General features: G+C 39.9%; 1 protein-coding gene across 2 annotated transcripts in view; it reads left to right on the top strand.

Moving 5' to 3' along the window:
* Window positions 1–12,722, top strand: part of MTHFD2L (methylenetetrahydrofolate dehydrogenase (NADP+ dependent) 2 like) — a 145,433-nt gene that overhangs the window by 71,286 nt on the left and 61,425 nt on the right. The window lies entirely within an intron of this gene.

Below are 12,722 nucleotides of genomic sequence, written 5' to 3'. Positions count from 1 at the left end.
TTTTATCAATTAGATGTTATTGGTATTTTCTAGACTTTACATCTGAATTTTTGAGTAGTTACAAACTATGAAAGCAGAGTACAAGTTCCAGAAGAAACAGTTTGATGAAGCGGATAATGGTCATTTAAATTAGTTTCACCCAAATTTAGTTTACTTTCTTATTCTGTTATAGGCCCTTCTCAGGAAATCAGAATATACATGTGATCACTCCAGGTAGAGTAATTTGCCTCCTGATAGAGTAAACATAGAAATATTCCCTTTTCCAGGGGCGCCTGGGTGGCTCAGTCAGTTGAGCGTCCGGCTTCTGCTCAGGTCATGATCTCACGGTCCGTGAGTTCGAACCCCACGTTGGGCTCTGTGCTGACAGCTCAGAGTCTGGAGCCTGCTTCAGATTCCGTGTCTCCCTCTCCCTCTGCCCCTCCCCTGCTCATGCTGTGTCTCTCTCTGTCAAAAATAAAATGAACATTAAAAAAAATTAAAAAAAAAAAGAAACATTCCCTTTTCCAGAAGTCCCCAGTAAGCTGGTACAGCTAACCACATTTCCAGTTTTTCTGAGAAATTACATTCAGGTAATATTAAATGAGAACTTTTTAACAGGATTGAGAGGAGTAAGACAGATATTTAGAGATGCAATAAAAAGTTTCAGACTACAGATAACATTAAGTGAAATACTGCTGCAGCAACTGATATATGCATAGAAGATTATGAATATCACATTGACTTCTTTTTAGAAACATTGGATTTATCTACAAGAGTCAGAATTCAGTGAGTAGAGAGGAATTTGGTCATCCTCATTCATCCCAAACTTTAGACAGAGTGAAATTTACGTTCTCTTTACAAGGTGCTACTTGACTCTAATGTTAACTGGTAAAGAATGTTTCACAATCAGTCTTACTTTCTATTTATCAATTAAAATATTGAATGAATATTTTTTTCTAGTGGGGCAAAAATTCCTCAATGTACATTCATGCTTATGTTTTTTCTTGCCATGAGAAATGGCAGATGGGTGGTCCTCTTTCAAGAACCACTGACATTCTCTTGTGAATAAAGCAAACTTTATGTCACAGTCCTTATCACCATCACTGTCGTCATCCATCAGTGTCTCTTATAGACTCACTGTTTGCTCCTTTGTAGAGGCCTGAATCAGCACTGAGTACAATGCTGAGTACAAAATAAGATGGGAAAAGAAAAAGGGAAATGAAGGAAGGGAAGGGAAAGGAGGACCAAGCCTCTATAAAATTAACAAGAGAGGAGACAGGAGGTACTCAGGCTCGTAGTTGTGGAGACAGTATTGAGGCTCTGTCTAGTAACCATCCCAGTCAAGGCATCCTGCTACCACCAGAGGGCACCAGTCAGGTGCCAGCTATTATAGACAGCCACACTCCATCCACAGTCCGTGGAGTTTACCACACTCCATCCCAGTCATGGAGGACATTTTGGATGAAGATAGTGTGAACAGGTCTTGTGCCTGCCCCGTATTCCAGCTCTAATGCCTGTAACTAGAAACAAAGGCATTTTGTAGAATGCTAGAAGACAGCCCCGTAGATAACCCTGCAGTTGTCCTGAAGAAATAAATATTTGGATAGTGGGAAGTTTGGAGAAGGAAAATTGAGAGTTCATAAAAAATAACTAAAGATTGCTACATTTCCATGTCCTTAATAATCACCTGGTGAACTGAAGGATAAAATATGTAGATATTGGCAAATTACAGTGAAATTCTAAAGAAAGCATGAATTAGCATAGAAAAGAAACTCCATATCATCGGACGATAGGAATGAAATCTTACAAAAATGACCACATCGTGCATTATGTGTGGGAAATAAACAACTACAATTAGCAGTGGGTATTAAAGAAGAACATAGTGATCTAATGGCAGAGGTAGCTGGAACAGGGAGGGCTGGATTGTTGTCATAACTAGAATGTCAGCATATATAGAAACAGTCCCATCTACAAGTCAGGAAGAGAAGGAGGAGTGGTGTGTGATGTATCAGAGAGATCGATAATGTCTTTCGACAATGTCTGAGGGATGACGGAAAAGAATGTAGTGAGTGATGAAATCTTGGAATGGGCTTGCAGAAGAAAAAAGTTAAAAAAGGAAATCATTGTGTAAAGATCCGGAGGCATGAATAAAATTAGCTTATGTTAATAACAATCTCACCCCTCTAGCTTCTCAAATTCCCATAGTCCTATCCTTATAGGTTTAACGATGAATCACTTACTTTTTAAACACCTCTCCGCACATTTGAGATTTAATTTCAAAGCCCAAATCTGAAAATCAGATCCTGTCAAACTATGCATTCTGAAATAAGGAGCTTCAGGTCTCTCCTCAAAACTACTCTCCAGGTTCACAGAGAGAATGAATCTGTTTCTAGGGCACTTTACTGTACCATGTTTATGGCACTTATCACCTGTTTATGGTTGTCTGTCACCTTCACTAGACTCTAGCAGGGATGGGACTGGTATTTTTTTTTTTTAAACTTGGTATATAAGTGCTTCAGACAAAATCTGACACATAGTGGGTGCTCAATGAGCGCGTGCCGTATTCATTTTGAAATTACAACTGGAGTATGGACTTCGTCAAACTGATACAAATTTAGCTGATGAATTTTTAAGAATATAATTTTATAAAGGTGGAATGAATCATCTCTCTAGTTATTGATTGCATCACACAGTGGTAGCATGACTTTTGTAACTACTAAACATTCCTAGTTTGTCATCGTAAAGTAAATTGATAAAGTCATAAAGGTGAAAGATTTGTTCATACGAGGGAAGTTTGTGTCATTAAGTGTATGTTTGGATTGATTTGATTTGAAATACTAAGATTAAGAAATTCTGAGCAGGGTGAAGACAGTAAAGAGACTGTCGTAGACATCTAAAATATAGTAAGACTGTTAAACCGTTGAATGGAAAGAAATGGTTTAAGGGAAGGCCTCATTGGCTCTGCAAGGCTAAAGAAGGGAAAGCCAGCCAGGACAGGGCACCGATGTTAACAGTGTGTTAGAAGATCCTTTGACTCATTTGTATCTCACGCTTCCAGGAGACTGGGGGAAACCCTAAGTCTATAAAAGTTCTAGGAATCTTCATTATTCAAGCAGGAGAGGCAGGTATTTTCCAGACATTGTCCAGAAGACCCTCCACCCATGTGAGTAAACTGAACTAGCCTCATGCAGAAGACGAGCTGCTGAGTCAATGCCACTTACATATTAACCTCTGGATACAGAGTGTCATAGTTGGTGAAAGCTGGAGTTTTGTCCACTAAGCCATCCCCTCCAGCGTGATGAATGAACCTTCACAGTCATAACTCTAGCGTCTCTATTGCAACACTTTTAATGATAGACACTGTAATATAAAACAGGATAAATAGGCAATTCAGTAGAGTAATTTGGAGTACTCATACTTACTCGTCATAAAATAAAGGTGACCAACCAATTTCTTTTCATGACTTTTCCCATCATATCATCAAGTTTTGGATACACTCCCATCAAACATCATCTTGGGTTCTCAATGGAGTTTTCCCTCTGGTGGATTTCTTCTTCCTTGGAGCAGGGTTAGTAATTTTCTGGATGCCAGGACACTGAGAAATTCCAAGGGGTGGGGCATGGAAACTCTCTGTTCCACCATATCCACAGCTCATGCAACTCAGGAGTGGAACTTGCCTCTTTACAGCCCTGGGCGCTTTCTGAGTGGATGCCAACACATTTCATGGTTTCACTAATGCTAGTGTTCTTTCCCTATCTTATTTGTTTGTGTGTTTGTTTGTTTATTTATTTACTTTACATTTTAATGTTTATTTATTTTTGAGAGAGAGAGAAAGAGAGGGACAGAGCACGAGTGAGCGAGGGGCAGAGAGAGAAGGAGACATAGAATCTGAAGCAGGCTCCAGGCTCTGAGCGTCAGCACAGAGCCGGATGTGGGGCTCAAACCCACGAACCATGAGATAGAGAACCCGGCATGAGCCGTGAGATGATGACATGAGCCAAAGTCGGACACTTAACAGACTGGGCCACCGAGGCGCCCCTGCTTGTTTATTTATTTATTCCATTTGAGAGAAAGAGAGAGAGAATGAGAGAGCATGCGCACAAGCAGGGGAGAGTGGCAGATGGAGAGAGAGACAGTCAGAGAGACAGAGAGAGAGAGACCATCTCAAACAGCCTCCATGCTCAGCTCAATCCCACAACCACAGGATCAGGACCTGAGCTGAAATCAAGGGTCGGATGCTCAACCAGTTCAGCCACCCAGGCTCTCCTCCATATGCTATTTCTTATTCTCCATATTGCCCCTGTAGCCTCAGTTCCCCCACTTAGAAGTCCTTCCTGCCTTCCTAAATGTGTCATCTATCTCAATCTTGTCAGTTATCTTCAATGGTATAGAGTAAGAATTTTCAGAATTTAAATCCCAGCTCTGCCACTTGCTAAGTGTGTAACCTTGGTTAAGTCACCCCATGTGTCTGAGCCTCAGATCGTTGGTGTAAAGAATTATGGTTTCTAACACTGTATTGTGAAGCCAGCCAGGCCGGGGAAGGAACATGGCACAGTGCCTAACATATTGCAAATTCCCAATACATGTCATATGCTAATATGTTATCTGTTGGCCCTTCTCGGGCCATTGCATATGAATTTAAACAGTGATTCGGAAATAAGAAATCAGTTGATTAGCAAGCTACAACTCTGATATAACTAAGGGAAAAGACTTTTGGTTACTTTTGATGCTACCATAGTATCAAAGTCGACTGGTCATCATAAACATAAATTAATGAATGAAGTGACTTACAGAGAAGAGACCAACTTCATAAAAGATTTATTTTTACTTAAGATTTATGGCTTCTTGGGATACTGCCTTTTGCTCATAGCTGTGCATTCTGTTCTCCCCGGATGAGTCCCTCATGGCCTTTCTCTTGTGGTACAGTGTGACTTTGGGAGAGGTTAGGGAAGGAGAGACACTTAGCTGAAGGGGTTTATTCTCTCAGACCTCTGCCCACCCTTTCAGTCTCCCTCTCCCATTCTAGCCCACACCAATCAATTCCACTTGCATGTTAACCTCTGGATACAGAGTGTCATAGTTGTTGAAAGCTGGCGTTTCGTCCACTAAGCCATCCCCAGAGCCTCCCTGATGCACAGTACAGAAGCTTCCTCAAAGTGTGAGAGGGTGCTTGACTATTGACTGTTTTCCTGACGTCAGTAATACATCCCTACCGTGAGAACCTAGCAAACATGTACAATAAGCCAAAGTCAACCACAGTTAACAGTTTGGTGTTTGGCCTTCCACTGTTTTATATTTGCATGCAAATGTAAATATTTACATAGTTCTTTCACCCTGCCTGTACCATTTGCATTTTACAGCTCCACACTGTGTACCTGTTTCCTCATAAAATGCATTCTTCTGAAACGTGATTTCTTATGGCTTCATAGTATTCTCTGCTGCTGGGTATAATTTATTTATTCAGTTCTTGATGGGGGGACATTTAGATTATTCCCAGTTTTTACTATTATGAACATTGTAGTAAACAACTGTGAACACCTTTGTGAGCCCCTGTGATTATTTGCACAAGGAACCTGTAATATCTATTATATTGGTCTTAAGTGCTTTATTTGCTAACGAATGGTTACTTGTATTTTCAAAAACAAAACTAATATTTAAAGCTTTGTGTATAACAAAAACTATATATGTGCATGTAATACCAAGTGATATTTTATGCCTTTCATGGGCGTTGTTAAACAGCCTTACCACACACAAAAGTAATAGACGTGTATTATTTGTAACCCCCTCTGTAGGCCTATCGGCCATTACACATCAGTATGCCACCAGGCCTTAGGGATGCACACAGGAGGATGGCAGGGTGTGGCGTAAGGGGGAAGGGACAAGAATCAGAAGCAGGATGTGCATCGAAGCATGGCCTTTAAAGTCAGGAGGATCTGGGTTCAAATCCAGTTTGACCCAGTTCGAATTTAGAAATCACGTTTAATTCTCTGGGCTTCATTTGAAACTATTGTAAGATGGAAGTGATAATACCAATGGTACAGGGTGCCATAAGAATTAAGTGCCCAGCACATAAGTGGTGCTAAAGAAATGTAGTTTCCCTTCCCTTCAGTCTGACTTTGTGTTGTGACCCTCTGACTAAAATTACAATATGCTTTAAATGAAAATTTGTCATGCAGCACCAAAAGGTCAAGTTGCCGTTACTTTGACACGTAGACTGTAAAAGGTGCGTATGAACTTGTAAATTTTTCCTTGACCCGTGTTATCGTCAAATAAGCAAAAATGCCCTTCCCCTCAAATTGAGCACCTAAGAAGCATCCCAAGGCTTTATTTCTTTTTCTTCATTTTTCCTGAGGCCCTTATAATTTTTTTTCTCAACTTGTGATTGCACGGACTTGTGAAAAAAGGGGTTATGATCTTTTCGTCACCAAGTGTTTTTAGCTGATATCAGTATGTGGGAAGCAGAGATTGATCTTTCTTTGGAGGTTCTTTCCTTTATATGTTTTTCTACTTCCTGATTTTCTTGAGCAAAACAAGTGTTGAGCAGCAATATCTAAGGGTACTTCAGTAAAGAGCAATTAGATCAAAGATCTATCTTTATTATGGAGAAATAGAGATTTTCTTTGAAATATATCTTGAATTGTTAAATGATAATGTCATTTAGAGCTAATTCTACTGGGTTGCATATATGTGGATCACAGGGAGGAAGAATCCTTTCAAGATAATGTCTCTAGCCATTGGCATTATCTCTGTTAGGTTTTCATGGCCAGGTCTTTAAAAAAATTTACATTATGAAGTATTAAAAATGCGCATCATTTAAAAATGCACATCAAAGTGAGCAAAAGAACAACGTTAACACCTACCAACCAGATTTTCAAACCTGAATATCATTAGAGATGTTTTTTATTTTTTTTATTTTTTTTCCAATATATGAAGTTTATTGTCAAATTAGTTTCCATACAACACCCAGCGCTCATCCCAAAAGGTGCCCTCCTCAATACCCATCACCCACCCTTCCCTCCCTCCCACCCCCCATCAACCCTCAGTTTGTTCTCAGTTTTTAAGAGTCTCTTATGTTTTGGCTTAGAAATGTTTTTTAATTTCTACATGCTGTACGTTTCTGCAACTTGTTTTGTTCTGATTAATGTTATTGATTAATTAATTATTAATTAATGTTATGCTATTAGTGTTATGTTCTAGAGGTAGCACTATCTGTATGATACTCAGTTGACTGAGTATCCATTTTCTGTTGATAGATATGCATGTTACTTCTAATTTATTGCTATTACAAACAGTGCTGTGGTATGTAAGTCTGATATATCAACACATATTTTGCCACTGCATATATTAGGCCCTACATCAGGTACTGGGAAACAAAGATGCATAAAATATAATTCCAGCTCTTGAGAAGTTCGGAGTCTAGCAGAGGAAAAGATGTACAAACAAATTAGCAAAGTACGGTTCACTAGCATAATATTAGAGGGGTGTGTGTGTGTGTGTGTGTGTGTGTGTGTCTGTCTGTCTATCCATCATCTAGAAAAAGGGAAATGGAGAAAGAGAGAGAGAGAAACAGAGACCAAGAGAGATAGAAACTGAGGCAGAGAGATAGAGAGACAGAGACCAAGAAGGATGGAGACACACAGAGAGAGGGAAAGACAGAGACAGATATAGAGGAAGAGACCAAGACTGAGACCCAGACCAAGAGCGACAGAGAGAGAGCACCACTGAGGAGGAATGAGCCCTGCTTCACTGGTTCTCAAGATGAACGGGTAGAGCTGGGCCCCAGCCACAGCATGAACAGAAAGTCACTGGGCAGAATCTAAGAGAAGGGGACTTCTGGAAGCTTAGAGCTGAAAAACACTATGCACATATCAAAGAAAATATTCGATGCCTGTCAAAATGATAGATGTCTGTCTGTGAGTGGTGAATGATGAAGCTGACTATTTAGGAAAGGCCAGAGAGCAGAATAAATGAAGGGATTTGGATTTTATCCTACTGGCTGGGGGCAACTTTTAAATAGTTGTAGGTATTGGAGTAACATAATCATATTTAAATTTTAGAATGGTTACTCTGGTAGCCTCTGGGCAGGGATGAGGCTGGAAGTAGCACTGACGTGGCCCTAAACTAATACAGCAGTAGCTGATAGTGAGACAGAGAAACAGAAGGTAGACGAGAAAGTTTTTCTGTCTTCGCATCCTGGGCATACGGTGTGACCATTGATGAGGGAGCGCACATAGAGAGGAAGCAGGTTTGGGAGGAGTTGAAGATGGGTGGGGGGCACAAGTTTTGAAGTGTAACAGGATAATAAAAGAGAAGAAGGGGAATGGAAATACAGAGGACCTCGATGAGATATGTGATGAGGGCAGAATAATGAGAATTACAGGGACAGCATTGAAAGTGACTCCTGCTGTATTGTGACCTCCATTAGCCAGGACCGTGTCTTATTTACCTTTGTAGTTTTTGTACCTAGTGAAGAGCTTTGCACTGGGGACTAGAAAACTTGCTGTGGAATGAATAAGCTTCCTTCTTTAGAATTCAAGTGCTTGGTTGAAAGCCTTTTTCCTAGAAGTCGAGGAGGGCCTTCATAGAAGCAGATGATCTCTTTCAGATCCATGCAGCCTTAGATTCTCCTTAATACCTTGTTTGGGGCTGTTCCACTTCACGAAGGCTTAATATGGCATTCCATCAGCACCCTTGACTCAGAGCTTGCACCTGCAGAATTCAAAGGTAAGGCAGGGAGGAGGCAGAGAGACAACTGAGAAACGATGACTGTCTTCAGTGAAAGAACAAGAAAATATTGCAGCTTTCCCTTCTAGTGTGGGTAACAATATGAGCCCTTCTTTGGTGAAGTCATCATTCCTGTGGTAGATTCCGAGTGTGTGGTATTGTGGGATGTCTCCTCCAAACATGTGTTGACTGGCAGAAAGTGAAATGATTTCATTAGATCTACAGTCGGTCATTATTCGTTGTGGCTTTGCAATAACATCCATTCACCTCATCCAGGAAAAGCGAAAATTGGAAAAAAAAAAATTACGGGATCAAAATGTCACATGTCAACACTCGTGTAATAATCCACACAGAGGCGGTGTTTGAAATGGGTGATCTGACTGTGCGCCTGGCTACCTGCTTTAGGTGTGGCTTTGTTTCCGAAGGGGAGCGATAAGAAGTAAGGAAGCACTCTGTTGGCATAGATCTCCTCAAGCAGCTTTCTATGAAAGTCCTTTCTTTTTACCCACTTATGTGGTCAGAGAAAAGTTTCTGGCCCTGGCTCTTCATCCCACATCTAAGTGCATTTACCCCAAATTTATTTCTGACTTGGCTAATTAATAATTGCTTATTTTAGAATGACTTACCCTTGTTACAAAACCTGAGGATTAATGAGTACTATGCATGAATGTGGGCTTTATGCCTGTGGTTGGAACAAATTCAAATACGTCATAGTCCTTCTCTGAGTGTGCCGATTGCAGGTAATTCAGCCTTAATATCCTAACATGTGCCCATTAAATCAAGGTAGTCATCAATATCAGGGATCAGATATTACACTGCGAAAAAAAAGGCAGGTGCATTTCAATAATACTTCTATTGAGTTTCTATTGCGTTACATAATTCATACTTACATTTATTTTTAAAATAACCAGGATGGTTTCTTGTCTCTATAAAACACGCACACACACACACACACACACACATGCGTGCGCATGTACACACAACACATAGACACACACACAACAAGGGATACATTATAATATACATTCTTCCCAGGATAGTTGGTGAAGATATTTGTGGTGAAATAATGTGGTATTCCATGCCAAAATGAATGAAGATTGCCTCTTGTATACTAAGAGTACCATGAGTTATTTTAGGTCACTAAGATATCACTTCAAACTTACTTTATTTGAGTAAAAAATGATTTGAAGGCATTTCCCCCCTCTTATAAATTTTCTGACTTTTTAGTGGAAGCTCTGCAAAGGAATACTGAGTGGCTTGGAAAGAACTCAGAAAATGCCACTCATTTACGATGGGCACTAGATAGTAAACTGGGGTAAATTTCTTCAAATACCAATAAATAGAGTTAAAAACTTGTTTTGGATAGAAGCTTGTGAATGGACATTATCTCAGCTTCCAAAACACTGCATGTAGGAATTTATCCTAAAGAGAATTGTAAGGAGGCTTACTGAGATGATATTCAAAGATCTCCATCACAGATTCATCTCTGACAGCCAAAAGTTGGAAACAGCCTAAGCATCCAACAACATGGGAATATTTACTCTGAATGACGGTCTAGTTATAAAAGGGAATTCTTATGGGCAATTATACTTGAAAATAATTATATTAGATTGCATCTATGATAGAAATCCAAATAGGAACACACACACACACACACACACACACACACACACACATACACACACACACTGACAGAAAAACAAAGAGGGAAGAAAAAGTACAATTTGAATGGAGTAGTTACTTCTGGTGAATGGTTAATAAGTGATAGATAAATGTGGATTCCTTTTTCAGCTTTCTCTGAATTCTCCATGTAAATTATCCTCAAGACATATCGATTTTATAATTATGAAGGAAATAAAAATATTGACATGATTGAGAATCTTACCTGTTCCTCGCAAGATTCTGCTGGCTGTCCGCTTGTCTTCTGAGGCTGTTGACCTTTTACTGTGGAGGAACGGAGGAGCAGTTTGCTAAACTGAAATGGCTCATCTCCTACAAAGTGCCACATATGCTCATTAAGTGGCTTTTCGTGGGAGAAAAGAAGAAATGAAAAGAGATGTGACTGGATGAATGGTATGAGGTATAAATTATAACTCAATAAGGTGTATTAAAAAAAGAGAAATGGGAAATGGAAAGAGCTGGGGATGCTGAAACTGAGGGTGATTGAGGCTTTTAAATTCATTTTCAAATATATAGTAGAAACAAGTCATCTAATTTTCAATTAGCACCAAGAGGAAGGAGTGGGGCAAGAATACGAGGGAAAGAGATAGGAACAGAAAAGCTCTCCCTGCCCTCCTTGTAGTTCCTACCTTCTGTCTTGAACATTCCCTGCTGCTGAAGTTCTCCTTGCCTCATGACCCCGGGGCTACTCACATATCATCAATAATACGTCCTTCTGCTATAGTCAGCTGAGGGCAGATCCAGATTTTTAACTCTAGCAAGCTTTGCAATAAATGTGGGCACATTTATTCATATTTTTTTGCCCTTGTATAAATATTTTATTATTTTTAAAAATGTTTATTTATTTTGAGGGAGAGAGTGTGTGCACACACAAGTCGGGGAGGGGCAGAGAGACAGGGAGAGAATCCCAGGCAGGCTCTACGCTCAGCATAAAACCCTACACCCGCCTTGATCTCACCACCATGAGATCACGATCTGAGCTCAAATCAAGAATCAGACACTTAACCCACTGAGCCACCCAGGCATCCCATTCCCCTTATATAAATATTTTAAACATTAGGAAAACCTATTCAAGTTTCAAATTTATCAGATTTATCTCTAGCACTAGCTAGTTCTTGATGTTTCTTAAAAAGATGTACAAGAATATTAACAGATTTTTTTCTATAACATTAAATAATTAACACATTCTCATGTTTCTGAGTATTATGGTATTTAAAAAAATTTTTTTAATGTTTATTTATTTTTGAAGAGAGACAGAACACAGTGGGGGAGGGGCAGAGAGAGAGGGAGACACAGAATATGAAGCAGGCTCCAGGCTCTGAGCTGTCAGCACAGAACCTGACACGGGGCTCAAACCCACAAACCATGAGATCATGACCTGAGCTGAAGTCAGATGCTCAACGAACTGAGCCACCCATGCACCCCTATGATATTTTTTAATGTTTATTTATTTTTGAGAGAGAGAGAGAGAGAGAGAGAGAGAGAGAAAGTGCACAAGAACAAGAGAGGGGCAGAGAGAGAGGGAGACAGAGGATCTGAAGCAGGCTCAGTGCTGACAGCAGAGACCTCAGTGTGGGGCTCAAACTCATGAACCCTGAAATCATGACCTGAGCTGGAGTCCTTCACTTAACTGACTGAGCCACCCAGGCCCTCTGAGATTTTTTTTAATGTAGTGATTATCAAAAAGAAATTTAAAATAATCTTTGAATGGAAAGTTTTCAATATAGACATTTCATCATTTTATTTATTTAAAAATCAGTGTTTATAATTTTTATTTCATTTTACTTTTTTTCTTTTTTTTTTTTTTTTTTACATTTATTTATTTTTGAGACAGAGAGAGACAGAGCATGAATGGGGGAGGGTCAGAGAGAGGGAGACACAGAATCTGAAACAGGCTCCAGGCTCTGAGCTGTCAGCACAGAGCCCGACGCGGGGCTCGAACTCACGGACCGTGAGATCATGACCTGAGCCGAAGTCTGCCGCTTAACCGACTGAGCCACCCAGGCGCCCCTTTAAGATTTTAGTCACAATCTCTACACCCAACACGGGGCTTGAATTTACAACCCCAAGATCAAGTGTCACGTACTCCACCAACTGAACCAGTCCAGCGCCCCAGTGTTCATAATATTTATTTTAATATTAATAATGGCAAATACTTCTTAAGCATTTCTGAAACATTATATTATTTGAATCTCACAACATCCCTAGCAGGTGAGTAAAGTTACTATCCTTGTAGAACAGATGCAAAAAGTTGAGACTTCAAGTGAATTGATTTGTCCGTGGTCATATGAACCAAGACAGCGAACCACATCTTACCCTAGAGCTTCCAATCCTGATTC

The sequence above is a fragment of the Panthera tigris genome, chromosome B1 (assembly GCF_018350195.1).
Source record: "Panthera tigris isolate Pti1 chromosome B1, P.tigris_Pti1_mat1.1, whole genome shotgun sequence".
In the NCBI taxonomy this organism is placed as follows: Eukaryota; Metazoa; Chordata; class Mammalia; order Carnivora; family Felidae; genus Panthera; species Panthera tigris.
Note: the sequence above shows the minus strand (reverse complement) of the source record. Positions and strands in the feature narration are given on the sequence as shown.